Source organism: Herpailurus yagouaroundi, unplaced genomic scaffold, assembly GCF_014898765.1.
Source record: "Herpailurus yagouaroundi ecotype Mexico unplaced genomic scaffold, PumYag 196, whole genome shotgun sequence".
Lineage (NCBI taxonomy): Eukaryota > Metazoa > Chordata > Mammalia > Carnivora > Felidae > Herpailurus > Herpailurus yagouaroundi.
In genome coordinates, this window is record NW_024412427.1 from 18099804 (window position 1) to 18127615 (window position 27812).

Sequence of the window (27812 nt, forward strand, 5' to 3'; positions counted from 1 at the left end):
CTTCTTCTTCTTCTTCTTCTTCTTCTTCTTCTTCTTCTTCTTCTTCTTCTTCTTCTTTTTAAAATTAATTTATTTTGAGAGAGAGACAGCACAAGTGGGGGAGGGGGGGAGAGAGAGAGAGAGAGAGAGAGAGAGAGAGAGAGAGAATCTCAAGCAGACTCCACACTGTCAGCGCAGAGCGTGATGTGGGGCTCGAATTCACAAAACCATGAGATCGTGACCTAAGCCAAAACCAAGAGTCAGAGGCTTAACCGACAAAACCACCCAGGCGCCCCAGCCACAATGGTCTTAAAATAACCTCATCTGAAAAGTGACATACCCTCATTAATGGCATATTCCACTCATTCCTAGTGAGTCACTATGTCCAGCTCACTCTCAAGGGGAAGGGACTAAAAAGGACCTGAGTAGCAGGAGGTGAGATCATGGGGGTCATCTTAGTGGCTCCCTGCCACAGTACATACAGGAAATGGAATTACAAATACATGGAAAAGGAGGTGGGCTCTTTATTAAATGTGACTGGGAGGACTGGTTATCCACATAGAGAAAAGCACCAGTGAGATCCTTAGCTGAGACCACACTCAAAATAAATTCCAAGGGGATTAAAGACTTAAATATTAAAAGTAAAACTTGTGGAAGAAAATTCTGGAGAATTATCTTTATGCCTTCTGGATAGGAAAGAATGCTTAACAAGATTGAATATTGTCAAATTTAACTACATTAAAACGTAAAGCTTTTGTACAGATACATTGAAAACTCATACAGTCATGGAAAGCCATAAATAAGGTGCAAAAGAAAAGCTACAAACTTAGATAATACTCGTAATGTATATAATTGAGAAAGAATTGGTACCCCAGATATTTCTTTAACCTACAAATAATAAGGACAAAAATCTAAAGGTAAACAGGCAAGGGAATGGTTTCTATGACCAATAAACACGTGAGACACATAAACAGAAAAACACTCAGTTTCTGGGGCACCTGGGTGGCTCGGTCGGTTAAGCGTCCAGTTTCCTCTCAGATCATGATCTCGTGGCTGTGTGTTCGAGCCCTGCGTCGGGCTCTATGCTGACAACTCAGAGCGTAGAGCCTGCTTCCGATTCTGTCTCTCCCTCTCTCTCTGCCCTCCCCTACTCATGCTGTCTTTCTCTCTCTCTCAAAAATAAATGAACGTCAAAAAAAAATTTAAAGAAAAACACTCAGCTTCTTCAGTACGCAGGGAAATGCATATTAAAACATAATGAGAGGGGGCGCCTGGGTGGCGCAGTCGGTTAAGCGTCCGACTTCAGCCAGCTCACGATCTCATGGTCCGTGAGTTCGAGCCCCGCGTCGGGCTCTGGGCTGATGGCTCGGAGCCTGGAGCCTGTTTCCGATTCTGTGTCTCCCTCTCTCTCTGCCCCTCCCCCGTTCATGCTCTGTCTCTCTCTGTCCCAAAAATAAAATAAAAACGTTGAAAAAAATTAAAAAAAAAAAAAATAAAAAAACATAATGAGATACCATTGACATCCTTTAGACTGGCAAAAACTAACAAACCCGGCTATAGTAATCAGGAACACATTAGGCTACGAGTAACAGCAGATCTAACAGTAACTCAATTATGAGATTCTTTTCCTCGCATAACAAGAAGTCTGGGGAAGTCTGGCGGTGACCAACTGTGAGCACCAGTTCCGTAGCTCAACTGCACGATTGTAAGGTAGCTGGTGTGCCTCCCAGCATCTCACCCAGTTTTAAAGCCAGAATCAAAGAAGAAAGACCAAAGCTAAATCGTTGATCCTCTTTGTCAGAAAAGCAAAAGCTTGAAAATCCGTCCAGCCAACTTTTGCCATATAAAGTATTTCAAACATCCACGAGAGAACAGAGAATGATGGAACAACACTTATGCGCCTGCAGTCAATTCGTAATGCTGACATTTGGCCAATTTTGCTTCTAATTATTCTTCTTTAATAAAGCATGGGAGGGGCGCCTGGGTGGCTCAGTCGGTTGAGCGTCCGACTTCAGCTCAGGTCACGATCTCGCGGTCCGTGAGTTCGAGCCCCGCGTCGGGCTCTGGGCTGATGGCTCAGAGCCTGGAGCCTGCTTCCGATTCTGTGTCTCCCTCTCTCTCTGCCCCTCCCCCGTTCATGCTCTGTCTCTCTCTGTCTCAAAAATAAATAAATGTTAAAAAAAAAATTTAATAAAGCATGGGAGGCACAGTGTCCAGAGCTATGTTCCATGGCTACCACAGATGAAAGGGAGACGAGAATGTTGGTATTTGGTTGTCCCATCCATCTCTGCGATACAGATAAGCTATGCAGAAAGGGCTAGAACGTTACCCGGTCAGCCAGCCCATGGTGTCTAAAACACCAGCGCAGTGAAAGGTGGCGAGAACTCGAACACCGAAGAACACTTACGTGTTTGGCTAAAGCGTCAATTGGCCCCGAAAACCCTCTCCTCCGTATTTGCAAGATGTGAAATGCTCACACCTGTGCACAAAGACCTGCAAATGTTCATTTCAGCTTTTCTTTTGTGACAGCCAAAAATTGGAAACAGCCTAATTGTTACTCGGTGGGCGAACTAACAAATACATTTCACGATATGCCATCAAAGGAACACGACACAGCCATTAAAACGAGTGAACTCAGCTGCGGTAAGTCAACACGCATCAGCCTGTGAAACTCAGGGCTAAGTTACAGAGGGGAGTTGCAGAAAGATATGTAGGGTGTGGTAGCATTTGTGTACAATCAAATGCCCATGAAATGATTGTGTGTTTGTGCATTCCTACCTTTGTAATAAAGGCGTAAATAGAATACAGGGGAGGAAACACCAACTTCATGGCAGCAGCTCTCCCCAGGAAAGGAAAGAGAACCGAAGTGGGAGGAAGAAACTATACCTTTTCTGTGTTAAGGACAAAAAGGAAGAAAAAAACAGGATCTGCAGCGAATTTGTCAAAACGCTAACATTTGTTATATCTGAGTTGTACATTCCTAAGTGCTGCATTATTTTTATACTTCTTTGGAGATTTAAAATACTTCATAAACTAAAAATCAAGGGAAGAAATGTGACATTTCTTGCAAAGTAGGACTGCTCAGTCTTTCACGGGCACACACGAATCCTCCTCCCCCGGATCCTGCTAAAATGCAGATGGTGAACCATGGGGGCCTGGGGTGAGGCCTGAGGCTCTGGGTAATGGGGCGTTGCTGGTCAAGGGCCCCACTTTGAGAAGCAGTGTTCTAGAAAACTCTGCCCCAGGTCTCCCTAGGTGGGAGCGAGGGGCCCAGCCCTGAGATCAGAGGCTGCAGATGCAGAAGGTGCCTGAGGCCTTCCTGCCTATTTTAGGATGAGCTAGAAGCTTAATGTGTCCTAAAAACCCTCTTTCAGTCTCTCCACAGCTGCCTCCGGTGAGATTTTTCCACCCTGCCTCCTTTTTAACCTCCTTGCTGATTATTTTTTCATGCACGGGTTTGGCTTCAGTTTCTTTTACATCTTTGTAAACCCCCCTTTCATTGTGCATTAGCTTTGTGTTTCTCCCTTGATTGTTCTTTTTAAAACTCCTAATCTTACTTTGCAGGATTTTAAGCTGTAGTCTTACCCTGCTTTGTCTTCTTCCTTGGCCTTAAATTTGCCTTCCATTTTAAACCATCACTGTTTCTTTGATCTACTTTATCCCTTTATTTTCACTGGCTCTCTGTCGCCCACTCCCAGCTTTATTTTTCCCGTTCTAATTTTCAGTTTCCCTTTTCTTTCTAGCTCTTCTGATTTAATCCTCGTTTGTTTTTTGTTTTGTTTTGTTTTGTTTTTAATGCCCACCAACTGGTGTCCCACTGAGGCCCTGCCGTGTGCTGGTGACAGCCTGAATTCAATCTCCGCCTCCCTCCCCGTGGCCATGAAGTGTTGGACCAGTAGCTGAACTTCTCTGCGCCTGTTTCCTCATATGCAAAATAAGACTGAGAACACACTTACCTTTAGGGCTATAGGGAGAATGAAACGTGTTAATACATTAGGACAGTGACTGACTCAAGATAAACACTTACAGACATGTTACCGCCTTCGCATTTATATAGTATGGTATTCAGCCTCCAAGATGGTCCCCAATGACCCTTACTCCCGGTATTCCACTCCCTGTGTGGTCCCCTTCCTGGCGAATGGAGTGGCGGTGAGCTGTGTAACAAATAGGACATTATAGAAATGGGGGTGGACGGCTTCTGCGGCTTGGCTTATGTCATCGTGGACATCTTGTGTCACTCATTCTGGAGGAAGCCGGCTGCCACGTCCTGAGGGAACGAGGCCTTGTGCCAATGGCCCTGTGAGCCATGAATTGGATTCTCTTGCTCTGTTAAGACTTCAGAGGGCCGCAACCCCCTGAGAGACTGAGGCAGAAATGCCCAACTAAGCTGTCCCCAAATCCTGAACCCACGCATGAAACTATGTGAGATAATGAATGTTTTGTTTTCAAGTTTTTTAACATTTATTCATTTTTGAGAGACAGAGACTTGAGAGACAGAGCGTGAGTGGGGGAGGGGCAGAGAGAGAGGGAGACAGAATCGGAAGCAGGCTCCAGGCTCTGAGCTGTCAGCACAGAGCGCCACACAGGACTCGAACCCACGGACCATGAGATCATGACCTAAGCTGAAGTCAGATGCTTAACCGACTGAACCACCCAGGCTCCCCAAGATAATGAATATTTATAGTAGTGTTAAGCTGCTAAATTTTGAGGTAATTTATTGTGTATTAATAGATAACCAATACACGTAGCTTTCGAATTTTCTCATGCGATTCATTTTTTTAAATTTATGTAATCCCTCAACTTTCATCATGATTTGAACCCCCTTTTCTTTTCCGGACTTACTTTCACAATGACTGGAAGAGACTCAGGCACAGAGAATTCTTTAGTCCCAGCTTCCCTGTGGCTCCCCGAACTCGACAGCCCTGAAAGATTCTCAGGTCTCTCAGAAGATGGAAAAATGGCCACTTCAGTTCTCCATAGGACCACAGGCCCCAACACGCACATTTGTTTTGCTAGAACGGGGTTGGGGGCTTCTACCCCACAAGCATCATGTGAAAAACTACACGTCATGAAATCATGGGCTTGGATTGGGGAGGCCGGTGATAAGAGTCCAGATGGGCTGGAGAGGAGCCAGGCGGCTTGGGGTCTCAGCTCAGATGTCTCTGGGAGGGAGGCCAGGGGTTTGGGGTCACATCCTGGGGGGGTCCATGCAGGAGCTGGCCTCAGGAGCTTAAAACAGACTCCTTGTTCCCTTTTGTAACCTCGGCTGCCAGACCGGACCAGTTTAGCAAGGGTGGGCATAGTCTTGCCTTTTAGATTATGGGCCATCTTTCCACCCAGAAGAATCTTGACGCAGGGATCATGGCAGGTCACATGGTATGTGACCCCCTGGCAGCACAGCACCGTGATAAGGGGCACCTGCTCTGGAGTTCAAGCAGAGACCCTATCACTTTTGATCTGTGTGTCCTTGGCAGGTACTTAACCTCTTTGTGACTCATTGGCCCCTCTATATATGGGAAAAGGATAGATCAGTCTCATCAGGTTGCCATGTGAGGTTTCAAGGATGAAGAATGGGGCCCGGCTCAGTATAAGCACTCAGTCAATGTTAGCTCTTCATTACTCAACCTCGGAGGCACATTAGAAGCACCTGCAGATGGTTAAAAACTCTCCAGGCTCGGGCCGCACTTACATCAGAATCTCTGGGTGGGGATTTTAAAGCTCCAGGGTGATTCCATTGAGAAGACAGAGCCCGAAAATAAACCCTCACATATATAGTCAAAGGTTTTGGGTTTTGTTTTTAATGTTTTATTGTTGAGAGAGACAGAGAGACAGAGCACAAGTGGGAGAAGAGCAGAGAGAGAGAGAGAGAGAGAGAGAAGGAGACACAGAGTCCGAAGCAGGCTCCAGACTCTGAGCTGTCGGCACAGAGCCCGACACGGGGCAGGAACTCACAAGCTGTGAGATCCTGTCCTGAGCTGAAGTCGGACGCTCAACCGACTGAGCCACTCAGGCACCCCTCAAATGTTTTTTTCTTTCCCTAAGTTTATTTATTTATTTTGAGAGCAAGAGAGAAGAAGGGGCAGAGAGAGAGGAAGAGAGAGCATCCCAATCAGGCTTTTCAATGCAGGGTTTGAACTCACGACCTGTGAGATCATGACCTGAGCTGAAACCAAGAGTTGAACGCTTGACCCAGTGAGCCACCCAGGCACCCCTAGAGTCAAATAATTTTGACAAAGGTGTAAAGACTATTGGGGGAAAGGAGAGTCTTTAAAATATGGTGCTGGGGGGCGCCTGGGTGGCGCAGTCGGTTAAGCGTCCGACTTCAGCCAGGTCACGATCTCGCGGTCCGTGAGTTCGAGCCCCGCGTCAGGCTCTGGGCTGATGGCTCAGAGCCTGGAGCCTGTTTCCGATTCTGTGTCTCCCTCTCTCTCTGCCCCTTCCCCGTTCATGCTCTGTCTCTCTCTGTCCCAAAAATAAATAAACGTTGAAAAAAAAATTAAAAAAAAAAATATGGTGCTGGGATCGGGTGCCTGGGTGGCTCAGTCGGTTAAGCATCTGACCTCGGCTCAGGTCATGATCTCCCAGTTCATGAGTTCAAGCCCCATGTCAGGCTATGTGCTGACAGCTCAGAGCCTGGAACCTGCTTTGGATTCTGTGTCTCCCTCTCTCTCTGCCTCTCCCCCACTCACGCTCTGTCTCTGTCTCTCTCTCTCTCTCAAACTGAAATAAACGTGAAAAAATTTTTTTTAAGTATCGTGCTAGGAAAATTGGATAGTCACATGCCAAAAAATGAAGTTAGACCTTACCTAACACCATGTACAAAAAATTAATTCAAGATGGATTGGAGACCCAAATATAAGAGCTAAGACTATAATATTCTTCATAGAAAACATAGGAGGAAAGCGTCATGATATTGGATTTGGTAATGGTTTCTTGGATATGACACCAAAGGCACAGGGAGGAAAAGGAAAAATAGATAAATTTGGGCCTCATCAAAATTAAATTTTGTGCAATATAGGACATTGTCAACAGAGGGAAAAGGTAACCCACAGAATGGGAGAAAATATTTGAAAATCACATATGTGAAAAAGATTAATATCCAGAACGTATAGTGAACGACTCTACAACACAAAAACAACCATGATTCAAATACAGACAAGGGACTCGAACGGACATTTCTCCAAGAAAAATATACAAATGAGCGTTAAGTGAAGCACATGAAAAGATCCTCCACATCACTAGGCACTAGGGAAACGAAAATCAAAACCACAGTGAGATACAACTTCCCACCCATTAGGATGGCTATACTTAAACAAAAAGAAAACAAAACAGAAAACAAGTGTTGGTGAGAATGTGGTGAAATTTGAACCCCTGTGCATTATTGATGGACATGTAAAATGGGGCAGCCGCCACGGAAAACATTATTATCGGTTCCTCAAAAAACTAAAACATAAAATTACCATAGGATCCAGCCATTTCATGTCGGGCTGTATAACCAAAATAATTGAAAACAGGGTCTTGAAGAGATATCACACCCATGTTCATAGCAGCATTACTCGTAATAGCTAAAACAGAAACGAAGTAGAGGCCACCCAAGGGTCCAAGAGATGAATAAACAGACTGGAAAAATGGAATATTATAGAGTCTTAAAAAGGAAGCCAATTCTGTGACATGCTGGAACACAGATGAACTTGAGGACATTATGCTAAGAGAAACAAGCCAACGACAGCAGGACAGATACTGTACGTTCCTACTTTTTCGAGGTGACTACAGCAGTCAAATTCATCATAGAATGGTGGTTGCCAGGGTCTGAAGGGAGGAGGGAATGGGGAGTTGTTGTTAAACAGGTATAGACTTCCAGTTTTGTCAAATAAAAAGAATTTTGGAGCGGCACCTGGGTGGCTCAGTCGGTTAAGCGTCCGACTTCGGCTCAGGTCATGATCTCGAGGTCCGTGAGTTTGAGCCCCACGTCCAGCTCTGTGCTGACAGCTCAGAGCCTGGAGCCTGTTTCGGATTCTGTGTCTCCCTCTCTCTCTGACCCTCCCCAATTCATGCTCTGTCTCAAAAATAAATAAACGTTAAGAAAATTAAAAAGAAAAGAATTTTGGAGGTTAGATACACAATAATGTGAGTGTGTTTAACATTAGTAAACTATACGCTTAAAATGGTAAGTTAGCAAATTTTACGTATATTTTTTCCACAATTTTTAACTTAACCAATCAACCCTAGAGAGAACATGTAATATGCTAAAAATTGATTTTTGGTAAATTATGTGAAAGGAGAAATTAAATATATCCTCCTAATTACTAATCAGTTATCCTAATATGATTTGCTGAACAGTTCTTCCCTGTTCTTTTGTGTTATTTTGTGGAACGTGTTATTTCCTTAATTTTTAAAGATTCTGTGAATCTGTGCGTTCTTTTATAAGTCCCCAGTATTTTAAATCCTTTAATGCTTAAAATCTTGGATATTTGTGTGATCGCTCCTTAATGATACACCTGCCAGAGACTTGTCTGTTCCATTAATCTTTTCAAATGATTCTTTTTTTAATGTTTATTTCTTTTTGAGAGAGAGAGACAGAGACAGACCGTGAGTGGGGGAGAGGCAGAGAGAAAGGGAGACACAGAATCTGAAACAGGCTCCAGGCTCTGAGCTGTCATCACAGAGCCCAACGAGGGGCTCGAACTCATGGAGCGCGATATGACCTGAGCCAAAGTCGGACGCTCAACTGACTAAGCCACCCAGGCGCCCCCAAATAATTCTTTTTTTAAAGTTTATTCATTTTTTAGTAATCTCAACACCCCACATGGCGTTCAAACTCACCACCCTGAGATGAAGAGTCACACGTTCTTCTCAATGAGCCACCCAGGTGCCCCTCAAATAATTCATGTTTTTAGCTTAACAATCTTCATTTTTAAAAATTTTATTTTATTTTATTTTATTTTATTTTATTTTATTTTATTTTTAACGTTTATTTATTTTAGAGAGAGACAGAGACAGAGAGTGAGTGGGGGGAGAGGCAGAGAGAGAGGGAGACACAGAATCTGAGGCAGGATCCAGACTCTGAGCCGTCAGCACAGAGCCCGATGGGGGGTTTGATGACCTCGCTGAACTAAGCCACCCAGGCACCCCTAAAAATTTTTTTTTTTTAGAGAGGAAGCAGGATTCATCGGTGGGCATGAATAGGGAGGGGCAGTGCTGAGGTTCCCATGAGTGCAGAGCCCGCCATTTGTCCAAGGGGCCACGATCAGGGATCTATTTGACCCCACAGCCGTCTGCGATGAGTCGCTTTTCAGTCACCATGTCTTCAAATTCGTCGGCGTTAAACTCAGGAATGCCCCACTTCTTGGAAACGTGGATCTTCGGACGGCCAGGGAACTTGAACTGGGCCCTACGTAGGGCCTCAGTCACATGCTCCTTGTTCTGCAACTTGGTACGGATGGACACGATGACTTACTTGGCCAGTGTGGACCCCGGCCACTGTGCCCTGGGGCTTTCCAAGGCACCTGTGTCCCTGTCCGGAGCCTGTCAGCTCCAGCACAGAAACGTCTCGTGGATACGGATGACGTGGAAGGGGTGGAGCCGACCCCCCATGTGAAAACCATCTTTGCCACAGCCTTTCACCGTGTACTTGTTAGCACAAATGCGGGCAGCCTCCAGGGCTTCAGAGGGGAGCTGCTCATATTCATCTGACACCACATGGCCACATGGCGGGAACTCGTCCCCTTTTGCCTTCTTACGCCCCAGGTCAAAGATGCGGATCTTAGCATCAGGGACACCTCTGCAGAAGCGAGACTTCTTTAGGAATAAACATGCCAATATTAATATAGATTCTTATTTTTCTATTTTAATCCCTAAGATAGCATACTATAATACTGTTCAGCAATTTCCTTCTTTCGTGTAACAATGGATCTTGACAGTCTTTCCACGTCACTCCTGAGAAAACGTCCATGTTCTTTTTAAGAACATAATTGCATAGTGTTTCACCGTATGTTAGGTATGGTGTTTTTGAGCTCTGGCGTGTCTGAGAATAAGCTTCTTTTCCCCTCTTACATGTAAAATCCTTGGGTCCCAGGGTATTCCTCCTTAAAACTTTGCAGATGCTGTGGTCAACACCAGGCTGATGTTTGTTTCTTTGTTGGTATCTCCATTTTTTCTACCTGCATCCTATCTTTTTCCTCAAAGTTTAGGTACTTTAATGGGATGTCTTTAGATCTTTTGTTGATTCTATTCCGAAGACAGTAAGCTCTTTTATCTGCATATTTTTAAATCTCAGGATAATTTTATTCTCACATAACTTCAATTATTAGGTCTAATTCACATGTTCTGCTCTCCTCTTCAGAAATACTAATCATATTTATACTAGCACATCATACTAGGGTTTGGGGGTTCCTATTTCAGAAAACCAGATTATCAATGGCTTAAATAAAATAGAGGTTTATTTTGTTCACATAAAGAAAAGTCCAGGGATAAGCAGTTGCTAGTCTTGGTTCCGTATTTTAAGGATGTTGGAATCTAAAGCCCTGATTCCCTTGGCCTTTTCCCTCATGGTCAAAATATGGCTGCTCCAGCACCAGCCATCACATCCCTGATCCAGTGAGAAGAAAGGCGAAAGAAGCCAGGAGGAGGAAAGGATGGTACCTGTATCAGGAAACCAAGGGGCCCCTGACAGGCTCAAAGAGTATATGACTCTTGATCTTGGGGCTGTGAGTTTGAGTCCCACCTTGGGTGTTGAGACTCCTTTTAAAAAAAAAAAAAAAAAAAAAATAAAAAAAAAAAAAAAAAAAAGCAAAACTCTCCCAGCAAACTTCAGCAGAGTTTAGCTTACTATCTCCTGGGCAGAACTATGTCACAAATCCACATTTGAAGAATGTTGTTGTTGTTTTTTTTTTTAATTTTTTTAATATTTATTTTTCTTTTGGGGGGGAGGGGCAGAGAGCAAGGGAGACACAGAATCTGAAGCAGGCTGCAGGCTTCAGGCTCCAAGCTGTCAGCACAGAGCCTGATGCGGGGCTCAAACTCATGAACCCCAAGATCATGACCTGAGCCCAAGTCAGACGCTTAACTGACTGAGCCACCCAGGTGCCCCTGGTGAGTGTTTTTTTAATGCCACCTCCAACAAAACTAGGATTATGTCAGTACAGGAAAGGAGAGTGTGGATAGTTCTATTGTGTCTCTGGCAGAACTGTGTGTTCTCCGGCTTCTAATCCTTTGCAGCTATCATTTTCTCGGATCTTTTTCCCTCCCTTCTAGGTGAACTTTCAAAGGACATTCTCCAAAATGGATTTTAATTCTGTTCTTGGATTTTAGTTTTCCTGTAATATTTTCTGATCTCATTCATCTTTCCCCTTCTAACTTATCCTACTCTCTTTTCATCTTGGTTTTTTTCTGTGTGACTTTTTTTTTTTCATTTTTAATGTTTATTTATTTTTGAGAGAGAGAGAGAGAGAGAGAGAGAGAGAGAGAGAGAGACAGAGCATGAGTTAGGGGGAGAGGTACAGAGAGAGGGAGACACAGAATCGGAAGCAGGCTCCAGGCTCTGAGCTGTCAGCACAGAGCCCGACGTGGGGCTCGAAGTCCCAGACTGCGAGTCGGCCGCTTAACCAACTGAGCCACGCAGGCGCCCCTCTCTGTGTGACTTTTTGCTTGCTTCTCACAGAAGCCGGAGTTTCTCCATGTCATGTTATAGTGGACACTTCTGTGGAATGCCTGCTCAGCCCATCGCCCTCCCCTCCCCTTGAGGAATAGGCTTCGGGGCATTAGGAGGACCATTTTGATACTATGCTATCTATCCTGCGTCCTTAAACCGAGCTGAGTGGACCAATGGCAGTCAATTGACTCATCCTATCAGATTAGATGATCTCCCCCTGGGAGTACAAAATTGGAATTTAAAAGGACTATTTTAATCTGGTTGGAAATAGATGTTATTTCAGGAGTATGAGGCAGGCATCCAGTGGGATGCTGGTAGACGTTTAACAGCCAACTCTTTGTGAAAAATAAATGAGTATATATATAACAAAGCTTACTGATGTATAGCATATAATTTATATATAATAAAATATATAATACTCTATTGCAAATCCCACATAGCCAATTGATTCTAATGGAGAGCTTTCACTCTCCATGATTTTTGCTGAGTTCTTGTATTTGTGGCAAAACTTTAGTCATAATTGTTGGATGAGGATAATTCCAACATGAATGTTATGAACATAAATTCTCATTTATGTTGTGTTATCTTAGGAAGGCAAAAATAAAACAACAAAGACCTATTTCAAAACTTTTCTTGTTAGTGATAGGAGGACTTCTTTGCTGCAAAGGGTAATAGTTTTGGAACATTTGCTCAAATTTTTGTGCTATTCCCAATGCAAAGGCTATGGTGCATTAAAAAAAATTTTTTTAAATGTTTATTTATTTTTTGAGAGAGAGATTGATAGAGTGAGCAGGTGAGGAGCAGAGAGAGAGAAGAAGAAGACACAGAATCCGAAGCAGGCTCCAGGCTCCGAGCTGCCAGCACAGAGCCGGATGCGGGGCTCGAACCCACAGACCGTGAGATCATGACCTGAGCCGAAGTCGGCTGCTTAACCGACTGAGCCACCCAGGCTCCCCTATATAATTTAATTTTTTTTTTAATTTTTTTTTCAATGTTTATTTATTTTTGGGATAGAGAGAGACAGAGCATGAACGGGGGAGGGGCAGAGAGAGAGGGAGACACAGAATCGGAAACAGGCTCCAGGCTCCGAGCCATCAGCCCAGAGCCCGACGCAGGGCTCGAACTCACGGACCGCGAGATGGTGACCTGGCTGAAGTCGGACGCTTAACCGACTGCGCCACCCAGGCGCCCCTAATTTAATTTTTAATAACAGGCATGCCTAACAGCCAGTCTACAAAATTCCTGCAAATAACAATGGGCTTTCAAGAGTCTATAAGAACCAGCTCCAGTGCACGGCTGCAGCCAAGCTCTGCCACAGGCCTAGGAAGCAGAGGAAGCCAGTGGGCAGAACCAGAGGGAGAGAGGAAGGGGTGGCAGGAGGAGGGGAAAGAGAAGGAGGAAGAGAAGAATGAGAACAAAGCAAAAATACAAAGAAAGGCAAAGAGGAGAGTGGTTGGGGGACCATGGCGTGCATTCCTGACTTGTCCAACTGCTTGGTTCCAGTCACTCCTTCAGCCTCACGCAATTCTGCATTTCTATATTATAGGGATGTACTTCATATCCTTCTCACAAATTCTTCTTTTTCCTTGTGTTTCTTTTTTTACACTTTATTAAGACCAAGTTGGTAAATCCAAACCAGCTTAAGATTAACACTTGCTGTTCATGCGGGACATCTGGGTGGCTCAGTCAGTTAAGCGTCCGACTTGGGCTCAGGTCATGATCTCACATTTCATGAGTTCAAGCCCCGCAACCGGCTCTGTGCTGGCAGCTCAGAGCCTGGAGCCTGCTTCGGATTCTGTGTCTCCCTCTCTCTGTACCTCTCCCCCTAACTCATGCTCTGTCTCTCTCTCTCTCTCTCTCTCTCCCTCAAAGATAAATAAACAATAAAAAAAAAGAAAAAACCTTGCTGTTCATACACTGAATTCTATGTTGAGGACTTTTAGGATACAATGACAAAAGATAAAATATTTATATCAATTAACATTTAGAGTCACAGTGCTAGCCACCCGACGTGTAAACTTCCCCAAATGTCTTTGACCCAAAGTTCTATATGACATGTATAGTGCTTCACCATAACACTGGTGCTTTTGTGCCTGCTTGATATTGAATTATGGAATTGTTTGTAAACGTAGCATTTAACTAAGCTTCTCTGTTTCCAAATTCTTCTTGATTTCAACTGAAGTACAGAGGTGTGTGGGAGGGCAACGTAGAGTGAGGTTGAGTTTTCTGGTTTGTTGTTTACATATGCTTTGCAGTTGTGTTTAATGATGGTTATGATGTGGGTTACACTTGATTTTAGTCAAAATTATTTACAAATTACATCGTCAAAATTCCAGCCTTTCCTTTGAAGGAGCGGTCAGTTTCGCGTGAAAAGATAACAACGGTGATGAGGTTTTGTTCTCAAGTGAGACATTAGATCAAAGATCATATAAGTGGGGGAGAGGGGCAAAGGGAGAGAGGAAGGCGGAGGAGGGAGAGAGATGGGGGGGGAGAGAGAGAGAGAGAGAGAGAGAGAGAGAGAGAGAGAGAATCTCAAGCAGGCTCCATGCTCAGCATGGAGCCCGACGTGGGGCTTTATTCCACAATCCGGGGATCACGACCTGAGCTGATATTAAGAGTTGGACACTTAACCAAATGAGCCACCCAGGTGCCCCAAGTGAAAGATGATTGAATGAACCCCCATGTATGTATCATCTACCTTCAACAATTACTAACTCCTGGTCCATTTTGCTTCATATACAGACTCTTCTCCCACTGGATAACTATAAAGGAAATGCCAGACATAATGTCATTTTCATCCACAAATAAGGAAATTTAAAAAAAAATGTATTCCCAGTCTTAATTTGGCTTATGCGATCGCACTTAATATTAGTACCAAATTTTTTTCAAGTTCTATTTATTTTTTAGTGATCTTTACACCCAACGTGGGGCTCAAACTCACAACCCCGAGATTGAGTTACTTGCTCCGCCCACTGAGCCAGCCAGGTGTCCTCAGTATAATAATCTTAAGCTTCCTCTCTTGAGAAATCCTGGGGGCCCTCGGTGGTCACGAATGAATCAAGCCAGATGCCCAGGAAAGACCCCTTTCCTCGTTTAAGCTGTTTTAAGTTCGCAAGCACAACAATGTGTAACACAATTGCAGTTTTCTTTGTGGGGTGTGCCCAGTTTCCAGCCACGCTTCTGCTGAGTCCCCCAAAGCCATTCCTTTTCCTCGGTTTTATTTTCTTTGGCCCTGCGGTTTTTCCTTTTTACCACTTGGAACACCAGGTTCAGAGTAGATCCCAGGGATCTGTGTTTTTAAGAATCATCTGGGTAAACCTTGCATCCGGTACATTTGAAAAAGACCAAGGTGGGAGATCCTTGGACCACACAGAGGCCTCCCTGCTCCACCAGCCCGTGGAGGGACTCTCAAGGATTTCTCTCTGTGTCACCCTCTAGGCCACCAGCGGAGCCTCTCAGCTCTCCCTTTGAAACACACTCAAGAGTCAGATCCCTCCTCACCAAATCCACGGCTACCACACCTCAGTGGAGACAACCATCTTCTGTCCTCTGGATTATTGCAGGCGCCCCCTGATGGGTGCCCCTCACCACCATTGCTTTCCTATAGTCTATTCTATTCTCAAAATTCCTATGTTGAAGCCCTAACCCCCCCAGTGCCTCAGAATGTGACTGTATTTGGAGACAGGGCCTTTAAGACATAATTAAGTTAAAATTTGGTCAGTAGGGCGGGCCCTAATCCAATTATGACTGGTGTCCTTAGAAGAGGGGATCCGGACATAGACACGCACAGAGGGAGGACCACGTGAAGTCACAGAGAGAAGACAGACGGCCCCCTGCAAGCCAAGGAGAGAGGCCTTGGGAGGAACCCACCTGTCCGCCCCTTGATCTCAGACTTCCAGCCCCCATGTGAGAAAAGACATTTTTGTTGTTTAAGCTCCCCTATCCGTGGTACTTGGTTATGGTACCTGTAGCAAACTAATACACCATTGGAGAATGGCTCCTGATCCCACCTCGAGAAAAGGCCAAAATTTGTACTCAAACCTACCAAGCCCTAAATGATAAATGTACCAGATTAGGTGCCCACTGTTTGGAAACTCACCGTTACCGCAAGTTGGAAGGCTGAGGAACTGCCATTGTCACATGAAAATGGGATCAACACAGTTACTGCTGCCGCAGGAAAAATCCAGAGTAGGAAGGAAAATTAGTCATCAAAAAGTATTAACTTTGGGTGCCTGGGTGGCTCAGTCGGTTAAGGTCTCAGGTCAAGATCTTGTGGTTCCTGGGGCGCCTGGGTGGCTCAGTCGGTTAAGCGTCCGACTTCAGCTCAGGTCACGATCTCGCGGTCCGCGAGTTCGAGCCCCGCGTCGGGCTCTGGGCTGATGGCTCAGAGCCTGGAGCCTGCTTCCGATTCTGTGTCTCCCTCTCTCTCTGCCCCTCCCCGGTTCATGCTGTGTCTCTCGCTGTCTCAAAAATAAATAAACGTTAAAAAAAAATTAAAAAAAAAAAAAAAAAAGATCTTGTGGTTCCTGAGTTCGAGCCCTGCACTGGGCTCTCTGCTGTTAGCACAGAGCCTGCTTCGGATCTTCCGTCTCCCTCTCTCTCTGCCCCTCTCCCACGTGCTCTCTCTCTCTCTCTCTCTCAAAAATAAATAAGCATTTAGGGGCACCTGGGTGGCTCAGTCGGTTAAGCCTCTGACTTCGGCTCAGGTCATGATCTCACGGTTTATGGGTTCAAGCCCCACATTGGGCTCTGTGCTGTCAGCTCAGAGCCTGGAGCCTGCTTTGGATTCTCTGTCTTCCTCTCTCTCTGCCCCTCCCCTGCTCACACACACTCTCTCTCTCCCTCAAAAGGAAGTAAACCTCAAACAATTTTTAAAAAAAGTAAAAGTAAATAAATACATATTAACCTTCACGGTGGTCACATAAATTAACATCTCATCTCAGAACGCTTAGCCAACTCTGCCTCACCTTTCTGGTCCGCTCTTCAATGGAGATGTTGGGGACAATCCCTTGGCCCTTTGTAGACCCGGCAGGACCACACAAATCGCCCTTCGTCGTCCGAACTGGGTATTGACGGTGGGTGAAGGACTGAAACGCAGCGACAGGCCATTGCTCATTGGAACGGAAGGACCGTCCATCTGTAGCCCGGCTGCACTGTTCCGAGTGCCGAGATGTTCCAACTGTGGCACGTAGGCTGGGAGAGCCGGCTGGCTCCTGTCTGGGGCGGGCAGCTGATATTCCAGCCAGGAAATGAACTGCCTCTCCTAATTGGCGCTGCTGCTCTTCAGGGGGAAGGCAGATTTAAATGACCTGCTTCGGGCAGGGAGGTGGGGCAGGAAAGGAGAGACGGTTTGGGTGAAGAGCTTAAATGAAGACGGAGAGAATGTTGCAGGTGCCATCCGGGTCCCGCTTACCTGATTAGGTTGCTTGGGCGGCCAAGACCCAGTGGCTTTGCCGACAGAAAATGTGTTTTCTCACCGTTCTGGAGGTTGGGACGTCCGACATCAAGGTGTCAGCAGGACTGGTTTCTTCTGAGGTCTTTTCCCCTTGGTTTGCAGATGGTGGCCTTGTCTCTGTGCACGTGCACATCCCTGGTGTCTCTCTGTGGGTCCTAATCTCCTCTTGGACACCGGTCAGACAGGATTAGGGTCTACCCTAATCGGCTTCCTTTTAATTTAATCACCTCTGGAAAGGCCCTGTGTCTAAATACAGCCACATTCCGAGGGCCTGCGGGTTAGTGCTTCAGCATATGAATTTGGGGGTGGAATACAATTCAGCCCCTAACACCTGCCTGGGGCAACCCTCTCCCCACTGTTGAGTGCTTGTTGCTAGTGACTTTCAGCTGTCCCCTTCTCCGGAGACTTGTTCTGGGCCTTCTGGGCCAACCAGGGTTCCCTTACCCGAGTGGTTCCTCTTACACTACTGTGTAAAAGGCTGGCCCTCTTGCCTCAAGGTGAGACCAACGCATTGGGGCTATCTGCTATGGAGCTGTCTTTGGGGTCACGGTAAGGCCAGATTCCACATGGAACCACAGCCTCCTTAGCTTCTTCCTCTGCACCATTATGCTTCCCTCGCTCCCCTCCCTCTGGGAGCACTTCTCCAGTGAGTCACAGACACCTGGATCCCTGCCTCAGGCTCTGCTTCCAGGGGACCCGATTGAAGGCAGTGTTATCTTAGATCTTCTTCAGAACTACTCCAATTTTAACCCTAGAATCTAAGAATGGAAAATGGAAGTTTCTGTCACTGCATTTTGTCTTCTCCATCTTTGAAAGGCCCTTGAATCTGTCCCCTCCTCTTCATTCCTTCAACCACTATCCTAACTCAGGGCATCATCACCTCTTGCCTAGACAACAGCTCACAACAAGGCTCCCTGCCTCAATTTCTCCACATTTTCTTCAGAGTGCCTTTTGGTAAAACTATTAGGATTAACTTTGATGTGGCTTAAAGCCTTTTAATACCTACCCAGCTGCTCCTGATAACACCCTCCAGCACTCACCCTTCTCTGCCTGCAGCAGACAGTCCATATTCTTTAGCATGGCCTTCAAGGCCCTTTCCAGCAGGCCCCTCCTCACGTTTCCAGTCCCCAGGTGGGGTGTTAACTCATGTGGCCTGCATAAGGCAGTCTAAGAAGTGCAGGTGTAGACAGCCTCTGCTAGTCGTTGGATGAAGGATGTATGTCCTCCCTAGTCCAGAGGCACACGTCAAGGCTCTGTCCTTCGTCCTTCCCAAGCACTTATCTGTGCACGACAGGAGAACAGGGGGACAGGCTGCTCTGATCTGCCGACAGTAAGAATCCCAGAGGGGCAGCAGAAACACTGGATCGCAGAATCAGGACACGAACACGCTGAGAAGTCGAAGTGAAGGACTGACTCTAACCATTAGTCTAAATAAGATTTGATCAAGACAAGAGAGTTCATAGGAGTATATTTGAGAATAGGGCCTCGGGCAGCGTGGCCTACGGTACCTGTTCCAGAGCATTATCCCTGTGCCCCACAGAAGGGTTCCATTCCAGATGAGCTTGGGAAACACAACCTTGCTTTTCCCTCCTGTTATAAAGTCAGTTAAACCACCAGAAAATACAGAGGCTCTGAGATGCCATAGGAGCCCTTTCTCTTTGTTTAATCCACCAGTCCTCAAACAGACCCCTTTCTGTATATCATATATCAATACCCACAGAATTGGTGCTCCATGGAACCCGGTGTGAGAAACTCTGGCGCGGGGTTTCCTTTCCTTTCCTTTCCTCTCTCAACACGTGTGGTGGGGTGGGGGACAGAAGGACAAGCATCTGAATAGCTGGAGAAGACCCCAGAAGAGGAAAAAGACTCCGGGGGAATCCCCTCCCTCCACAGGTACCACCAGGTCACTGCTATCAAATTTTTACCAGAGCATCCACGAAAAGAGGAACCAAAATGTCTTTGAGAGGGACCAGAGAACGGTTCAGAGACAGGTGGATTAGTTTCAGAAAAGTGAAAAGTAAAAAGTCAGACAAGCTGTGCCCTCGGATCCCTAGGCAATAGAACTACAAATTAATAAGAAGAATTTAACCCAAAATGGGTTAACGTGAAAAATTTTACAAAAGCTTTCTAAATGAGTCTTGGTTTCTTGTTTTTTGGTTTTTTTTTTAATTTTTTTTTTCAACGTTTATTTATTTTTGGGACAGAGAGAGACAGAGCATGAACGGGGGAGGGGCAGAGAGAGAGGGAGACACAGAATCGGAAACAGGCTCCAGGCTCCGAGCCGTCAGCCCAGAGCCCGACGCGGGGCTCGAACTCCCGGACCGCGAGATCGTGACCTGGCCGAAGTCGGACGGTTAACCGACTGCGCCACCCAGGCGCCCCGAGTCTTGGTTTCAAAAGGAAGTTGAAAAAACAAATTACATACTATTCAGAAATAACCACTAATTAGAGAGCTACATGTCAGAACCTGGGCGATGTGGCTAAAGCAGTACTTCGGACAATGCATACCCACAGGTGCATTGATAACAAAACAAGAAAGACAGATGATATTAGGTGAACAAAGTTTCCAACCTAAGAAGCCGGCATGCGAAGAGCAAAATCAATCCAAAGGAAGTAGAAGCAGAAATCATTAAAGATAAAAGCAGAAATAAATAAAAGAAAAACAAATTAAACACAATAGTACATTTGATCAATCAAAGCCGATGGTAATTCACTGAAAGAAGAACAATAGACATTTTTTTTTTTTTAAAGAACATTCAGGGGCGCCTGGGTGGCTCAGTCATTTAAGAGTCTAGGGGCGCCTGGGTGGCTCAGTCGGTTGGGCGTCCGACTTCGGCTCAGGTCACGATCTCACAGCTCGTGAGTTCGAGCCCCGCGTCGGGCTCTGTGCTGACAGCTCAGAGCCTGGAGCCTGTTTCAGATTCTGTGTCTCCCTCTCTCTGACCCTCCCCCATTCATGCTCTGTCTCTCTCTCTCTCAAAAATAAATAAACGTTAAAAAAAAAAAAAAGAGAGTCTGACTTCAGCTCAAGTCATGATCTCACAGTTCGTGGGTTCGAGCCCCACATCGGGCTCTGTGCTATCAGCGCAGGGTCTGCTTTGGATTCTCCGTCCCCCTCTCTCCCTGCCCCTCCCTGCCTGCACTTCTTTCTGTCTCTCTCAAAATAAATAAATAAATAAACTTAAAAAAAAAAAAGAACATTCACTCTTTTTTTTTTATTAAGTTTATTTTTTAAATTTTTTTCCACAGAGATAGAGAGCAAACAGGGGAGGGACAGAGAGAGAGGGAGACAGAATCCCAAGCAGGCTCCGTGCCCGCAGTGCAGAGCCTGATGCGGCCCTCGAACTCATGAGCCTGGAGATCATGACCTGAGCCAAAATCAAGAGTCCGACGCTTAACCGACTGAGCCACCCTGATGCCCCTAAAATAGACATTTTTGGAAAGTGCTATCAAAGAAAAAAAGGAGGCAGTAAGTACAAGAACAACAAAGCATAGATATTTGAACAGATAGAAAATATCACGTACAATTTGTAGCAATAAATTTGAAAATTGAGACACAAGCTATGATTTTTGTGAGGGAAATATAAATATCCAGGAGACATATGCAAAGATGGAAAATATTATAGGAAAGCAGGTTTGATTTCATCATATGCAATGACTTCCTAACAAATTGGAATGGTCCGTGAATGATATCACCTATGCTTCTAGGCAGGGAGTATCATAGGCCCAGATGCTGGTTGACCAGTTGTCAGGAGCAATGAAGTTGGTGCTGTCGAGGGGGACTGGAAAGAGAGAATTCTCCATTTCTTTGGTTTCCGTGATCCACCTCCCTTAGCTGTTTGTTGTTTTTGCCAATGGCCCTGGTTATGGGTAGCAAAGTTGCTCTGACAATCTCATAAGGACTAGTAAGCAGCAGAGAGGCGGTGGGTATGATCAGGAGGCCAGAGCAGAGGCCCCTCACTACTACCAGCCTCCCAGGTTCCCAGGATACATTTAGGGATGCTTCTGGAATAATTGGGTTAAAGTCAGGTCAGGGCCCATCTAATGACTGCACTCTGGGGCAGGGCTCTGACACGAAGGACAGGAAGTGACCAGCCCACAGAATGGACCATAAAGGCTGTGACTCACTGGTGGTCATGGGACGCAGGTCATGCCCCCAGTAGGCCAGATACCACAACTATGGGTCCCATTGTGGAGATGGGCAGTCCCGGCATGGGAGGTAGGCTGCATTGGTGATGTCCATGCCTGTGAGCACCAGAGAAGCAGGAACTGCCCTGAGCAAGGGGGAGAGGGACCGCCACGCAGTGGAAGGAGCCCGCAAAGTGTCACAGTTTTGGCCTCTGCCCTCACCCCTTGTTCGGTTCTGCCCACACACCCACACTGACCCAGACTGGGAAACATCACAGCCTTGCCCAGTCATGGTCAAACCAGTCATGGCCAGCAAACCAAGGAGGTGACGCATCATTGCCACACTGGCAGGCCTCCTGGACTGGGCTGGGACTGGCCGGCCAAGTCCCGGGTACTGGCCTTGGGCCATTTTGCCAGCCAGGCAGGGTGGAGTCACTCTCCCTTGAAGGACACTGCCTTCCCTGATGGAGGATGTGAAACGTTTCTCTGTCCTCCTAGAGTTTTGAAGGCATCTGAGAAGGGGCAAGACTGGGGAGCAGAGAAAGGAACATTTCTTTGTAAACAAAATCTGTCAAAACCCCAAACATACCCGAAGAACCTTCTTCCGGTTAGTCACACCTGTGATTCCCAGAATTTATGCCTGAATGTTTCTGGGATCAGACAGAACCTCCCCACTCAGGTCAGCTCGCAGACATGTGCGTGCTCATCTCCCCCACTGACTTCTTTATATTCCCACCCCTCCCCAGCCGGGTCCCCAGCTACCAACCCGTCCAGATCTGAGCCCCTATTTACAGGCGCTGGGTGTTCCCATTGACCTAAAATGAAGCTACTGTTTCAGCTGGTCTTGGCTTGAGTTCCAACAAAAGTACATTCTGGCTACGGGGAGTTTGGAAATGATTCCAGGAAGAGGTGGGGGAAGTGATACAGAGAAGGAAAGAAATCCGAGGAAGAGAAGCCAGAGGAAGTTGTCTCGATCACCCGGAAATGTCACCGGTGAGGAAGCGCAGTCCACCCACTCCGCCACAGTCTTGTCCCAGGTGAGCCGAGGGCTATGGCAGGTGGCGGGTGGTGTTCGCACAGCACCGTGATTCCACTCGTCCAGATGGAAATGCAAAGCAGTATTTCATTATTGAGTGGGAGAAAACTCAACAAATATTTGCGTAAGAGGATTTTTGCTCACCCTGGGCGAATAGCCCGGCAGGTTTTGTTGGTTGGTTGGGATTGGGGGTAGTGGTTGCTCTGGAGCAAATGTGGCAGAGAAAAAGAAAACAGGCTTCTCAGAAGATGTTGGGGATTTTTACATTTGTGTTTGTTTTTCTTTGTTTGCTAGGAGCCGGCAATGCCCTGTTTCTAGGTGAATGACAATGGGATGGTTGTCAGGAGGTACTCAAAAGTCAGGTGATCATGTATCTGTAGAAGCCCCAGAAATGACAGTAAAACTTTGAAGTGGGAATGTATTTGACTCCGGCCATTAGGGAATGCCTTGGCTCAGGAAATACGCATCACTGGGCTACGTGTGGCTCTAATGCAGGGCTGGGGAAGTGAGAATTCAGAAATACACTGATAGAAACGGGTGCGGAGAGGGGGGAGCTGGAGAAAGACGGGGAATTAACATACATATGAGGATATACAGATCTTTAATTACAGTGATACATATAACAAGGTGAACGTAGACACCAATATGTGCGCTTAGAGAAAGATATACAGAGATATACAAAGAGGTTCACATATGTAGAGGAGAGTTTATTTACCTGTGTGTGGTGAGATAGCTCCTGGATGTTTTCCCTTTCTGCTTATCTACTATAATCTGCTTTTCCAGAATGGACTTGCATCATTTGTCCAAAAAGAAGGTTTAAAAAAAAAAAAAAAAAGATTGAAGATATAGAAAAAGTACAAAACAGCTCGTAGGAAAGGCTTCAGACTGGCGGACACTTTGAATTAATCTCCTATCTAGTTAGTGTTGAGGCAAATAGAGGACTTTCTGCATCACGGAGGAGGGAATATTGGTTATCCCGAAGAAAAAAGAGAAGTTATGTCCATGGTCCCAAACAGCTAATAACATACCTTGCTATGTTTCTGTCTGTGAAATAGTGGACTCCTGAAAAGCGGCAGTCTTCGACGAATGTCCAGTTTGCAATCCAGCTTTTCTAGGAGGACAGGAGCGATTCTTTGTGGGGATTCCTGATCCCAACAGCTGTCTACATGCACGTTGCTCTCAACGTCTGTGGCACATTTAAATAAATCAAACGAACAGGTCCATAATTAAATGGACTCGTTTGATTATAAACAACTTTTCATCCTTTGAGAGAGGCTTTGAAATATGAAGCATCAAAAGTTATCACTAACCAGAAGTGGGGACTAAGATAGTTTAGAAAAGGCATTGTATTTGTTTGTTGCTGTGTAAAAATTATCATTAACTTAGCAGCTTAAAACCACATCTGTGTAGGGGTGCCTGACTGGCTCAGTCAGTAGAGCATGTGACTCTTGATCTGGGGGGGTTGTGAGTTCAAGCCCCACGTTGGGGATAGAGTTTACTTTAAAAACAAAACAAAACAAAACAAAACAACACCTATTTATTATCTCACACTTCTGTACATCAGACATCCAGGCAGTCCTGGCTGGGTCTTTATTTATTTATTTAAAAGTATTTTTGTTTATTTATTTGCTTATTTATTTAGAGAGAGCACGAGCAGGGGAAAGGCAGCGAGGGAGGGAGGGAGGGAGGGAGGGAGAGAGAGAGAATCCCAAGCAGGCTCCACAGTGTCAGCACAGAGCCCGACGCAGGGCTTGAACTCACGAACCGTGAGATCATGACCTGAGCCAAAACCAAGAGACTGATGCTCAACCGAGTGAGCCACCCACGCACCCCATTGGCTGGGTCTTCTGCTCAGGGTCTCACAAGGTTGAAATCAAAGCCTGGGTAGGGATACATTCCTCTCTGGACGCCCTCCTGGGACAGAATCCACTTCCAAGCTCCTTTAGGTACCGGCAAAATTCAGTTCCTTCCTGCTGCAGGACTGAGGACCCCGTTCCTCATTGGCCGTCGATGGGGGGCCTCTCTCTCGGTTCCTTAATGCTGCCCACATGCCTTCCCAGGTGGTTCTCGCAATCTTCAACCCAGGAATGACATATCAATTCATTCTCACGCTCCGAATCTCTTTTTCTTCTGCCTTCTGCTGCTGCTTTGTAAAAGACTCATTGTGATTAGATCAGCCCTACCCAGATAACCTCTGTGTGTTAACATCTGTGGATTGGGAACTTTAACTACAATTGCAAAATCCCTTGACAGCAGGGTCGAGGTTATTTGATTGACTAACTAGGGGATGAGAATGTGGAGTGGAGAGAATCCCATCTTTAGAATTCTGCCTACTGTAGGCATAAAATGGACCATGGAGGCATAAGAGGGACCATATGCCCCACTTAAAAAAAATAACCCAAAGTGTCATTTTCAGCGTATAGAGAACTTATTAAGATAATGTTAAGTGGTATTAGAATGTAAAATAATGTATGTTATGGGGCTCCTGGGTCATTCAGTCCCGTTGGGCATCTGACTCTTGATTTCTGCTCAGGTCACGATCTCACAGTTTTCCTGAGTTCAAGCCCCACAACAGGTTCTGCGCACGACCACACGGAGCCTGCTTGGAATTCTCCCTCTCTCCCTCTCTCTCTGCCCCTCCCTGGCTCGAGCTCTATCTTTCTCAAAATAAATAAATAAATAAATAATTTAAAAATGTACATGATAATTATAATTTAAATATTAATATAAATTACAAATATTGTGTATCATTTAAGTATTAATTATCATTTTAAGTAAGGTATTTGTCTGCCGTTAGTTCAGCAGATACATTTTTTTATTTTTATTTTTATTTTTTTTTAACGTTTATTTATTTTTGAGACAGAGAGAGACAGAGCATGAACAGGGGAGGGGCAGAGAGAGAGGGAGACACAGAATCGGAAGCAGGCTCCAGGCTCTGAGCCATCAGCCCAGAGCCCGACGCGGGGCTCGAACTCACGGACCGCGAGATCGTGACCTGGCTGAAGTCGGACGCTTAACCGACTGCGCCACCCAGGCGCCCCAGATACATTTTTTTTAAAGAGCTTAAGAAAGAGTTGTATATGGATGAACAAAATGTGATATATACGTACGACGGATATTATGCAGCCTTAAAACGGAAGGACGTTCTGACACCTGTTGCAACGTGTTATAACACCTGAGGACAGTGTGCTAAGCGAAATAAGCCAGTCACAGAAAGACAAATATTGTTTGGTTCCTCTAATATGAAGTACTAGAGGCAGAAAGCAGAGTGGCTGCGGGGGGCGGGGCGGGGAAGGGGAGGTGGGGGGAGGGGTGGGGGGAGGGGAGGGGGGATGGGAAGTTGCTTAGCGGGTGCAGTTTCTGTTGTGCAAGATGAAGGGTTCTAGAGATGGACCGTGAGGATGGCAGCAGGGTAAATGTCCTCAATGCCACTGAACAGCACACTTCAAAATGGTTAAGATCTGGGTGCCTGGGGGGCTCAGTCGGTTAAACGTCAGGCTTCAGCTCCGGTCATGACCTCCCAGTTCTGGAGCTCTAGCCCCGCCTGGGGCTCTGTGCTGACAGCTCAGAGCCTGGAGCTTGCTTCAGATTCTGTGTCCCTCTCTCTCTCTCTGCCCCTCCCCTGCTCACAGGCTCTCTCTCAAAAATGAAAAACATTTAAACAATTTTTTAAAACTAAGTCTAAGTAATTCTTGTTTATAGTATTAGAAGACATTACTAATGTTATTAGAAGAATCAGAATTGATTTAATTAGTTATTTAATTAGAATAATTCAGTTATTAAAAGAATTAGAATTTATTGTTATTTTTTTAAGAATTGGAATTTTTAAAATATTTATTTGTTTTTGGGAGAGAGAGAGAGAGCAGGGGAGGGGCAGAGAGAGAGGGAGACACAGAATCCAAAGCAGGTTCCAGGCTCTGAGCTGTCAGCACAGAGCCCGACGTGAGGCTTGAACTCATGAACCACGTGATGATGACATGAGCCAAAGCTCGTCCTCAACTAACTGAGCCACCCAGGCTCCCCGAGAATTAGGATTTTTTTTGAAATGTTTATTCACCTATTTTGAAAGAGAGACAGGGGCGCCTGGGTGGCGCAGTCGGTTAAGCGTCCGACTTCAGCCAGGTCACGATCTCGCGTTCCGGGAGTTCGAGCCCCGCGTCGGGCTCTGGGCTGATGGCTCAGAGCCTGGAGCCTGTTTCCGATTCTGTGTCTCCCTCTCTCTCTGCCCCTCGCCCGTTCATGCTCTGTCTCTCTCTGTCCCAAAAATAAATAAACGTTGAAAAAAAAAATTAAAAAAAAAAAAAAGAAAGAAAGAGAGACAGAAAGAGGGAGGGGCAGGTGGGGGGGGGGTGTGGAAAGAGATTCCCAGTGCGAAGCTGAGCCCTATGCAGGGCTAGATCTCATGAACTGCGAGATCATGACCTGAGCTGAAATCAAGAGTTGGAGACGCTTAACCAACTGAGCTACCCAGGCGCCCCAAGAATTAGAATTTTAAAGTAACTCATGACAGGGGCGCCTGGCTGGCTCCGTCAGAAGAGCAAGCAACTCTTGATCTTGGGGTCATGAGCTCGAGTCCCACATGGGGTATAGAGATGACTTAAATACACGAACTTAATAAAAATAAAAATAACTCGTTACAAATAATAAGACCTACAAGTTCAAATGATTTAAATAGAAACTGGAAGGCGAGAGAAGAGAAAGAAAACTTGGGCTTTCGCGACCTTACGAAATAGAAGTCAATAGAGTCTGTTTCATTGGTGACGTCTGGCCTGGAAGGCGAATTCAAAGGTCTCTACATTTTAAAGGTGACACATAGAATCAAGATGAGAACTATAACTTCCAAATTACTGGATGGAGAGGAAAAAACTCAAGGGGGGCAGTGCAAATCCCGCTGGTCCGCAAAAGGTGAACTGCTAAGCTTCAAATCTTGGCCCTCCCACTTTCAAAGAGTAACTGTGAAGAGCGCAAGAGAGAGAACGTACGTACGACACGATCTCGGTGGGAACACAGCAGTACTCCACGATTGCTGCCACGCAGAAATGTATGGGTCCAAGAAGGAGAAAGGAAAGGAGCTAGCATTTCTGAAAGCCTGTTGTGACTAAGCCTTTGCCAGCTCTTTTAGGTCCGTTACCCTACCTCACCCCCCCATGACAACCGTAATTTTATGCCAGTTTTACATCTGATGTCAAGTCATTTCCATACCTTCACACAAAGAGTTCAGCGGCGGATCCCGAATTTCAACCCCGGAATAATTGACTCTAGGGAAGAAATTCTTGAGCCTGGTGAGACAAGACTGGGACAGAATACGAAGAGGGCTGGTTATTTATTTATTTATTTATTTTAATGTTTATTTATTTTTGAGAGAGTGCAAGCAGGGGAGGGGCAGAGAGAGAGGGAGACACAGACTCCGAAGCAGGCTCCAGGCTCCGAGCTGTCAGCACAGAGCCTGATGCGGGGCTTGAACTCACAAACCGCGAGATCACGACCTGAGCCGAAGTCGGATACTCCACCAACTGAGCCACCCACCAGGTGCCCCTATGTTTTTATTTTTGTTTTTTAGAGAG

At 45.8% G+C, this 27812-nt stretch overlaps 2 long non-coding RNA genes and 1 pseudogene across 2 annotated transcripts; all 3 read right to left on the reverse strand.

The window, feature by feature from the left end:
* Window positions 1–9117: 9117 nt before the first annotated feature.
* On the reverse strand, window positions 9118–9798 carry LOC121012452 (60S ribosomal protein L10-like; annotated as a pseudogene).
* Window positions 9799–16044: 6246 nt separating this feature from the next.
* LOC121012006 (uncharacterized) lies at window positions 16045–17708 on the reverse strand. Its single transcript, XR_005781908.1, has 3 exons — window positions 17043–17708; window positions 16597–16941; window positions 16045–16089 (listed from the first exon to the last, which is right to left on the reverse strand). It is a non-coding gene; the product is annotated as an uncharacterized LOC121012006 (long non-coding RNA).
* Window positions 17709–22832: 5124 nt separating this feature from the next.
* Window positions 22833–27541, reverse strand: LOC121012454 (uncharacterized). Its single transcript, XR_005782116.1, has 2 exons — window positions 27451–27541; window positions 22833–23359 (listed from the first exon to the last, which is right to left on the reverse strand). It is a non-coding gene; the product is annotated as an uncharacterized LOC121012454 (long non-coding RNA).
* Between the last annotated feature and the right edge of the window lie 271 nt (window positions 27542–27812).